The sequence below is a fragment of the Cystoisospora suis genome (assembly GCF_002600585.1).
Source record: "Cystoisospora suis strain Wien I chromosome Unknown contig_3496, whole genome shotgun sequence".
Taxonomy (NCBI): domain Eukaryota; phylum Apicomplexa; class Conoidasida; order Eucoccidiorida; family Sarcocystidae; genus Cystoisospora; species Cystoisospora suis.
The window spans coordinates 1,797-2,131 of record NW_027156291.1 but is presented as its reverse complement, the minus strand read 5'-3'; the positions used below and the strand labels follow the sequence as shown (position 1 = coordinate 2,131).

The 335-nt window shown below is 36.4% G+C and overlaps 1 protein-coding gene across 1 annotated transcript in view; it reads left to right on the top strand.

Moving 5' to 3' along the window:
* The window catches only part of CSUI_006796 (atp-dependent rna helicase-like protein), a 2,829-nt gene that overhangs the window by 1,497 nt on the left and 997 nt on the right, over nucleotides 1-335 (top strand). The gene's annotated exons all lie outside the window — the stretch shown is intronic.

Sequence of the window (335 nt, the reverse complement as noted above, 5' to 3'; positions counted from 1 at the left end):
CTATCTATTTATCTATCTTTAGTCTATCTATTATTCTATCTCTAATCTGTCTATCTTTGTTCAGCTGTATACAGAGGTATTTCTGCCTGGCAAAGATACTTATCTTTGTGTATAGGTGTTGTATGTGTAAGGATGTCAGAGAAGACCACACGTTCTTCTTCGAAAGAAGAGACAGAGACAGGAGACACAGGCGAATGAAGGAGACAAGCTTTCAGTCGTGTTTCTTCTCTTCTTTCCTATTACACCTCTCAGTTCTCTGCTACTCTTCATACATCTCTATACAGATAGATAGATAGATTAAAGATAGATAGATAGATTAGAGATGGATAGATAGA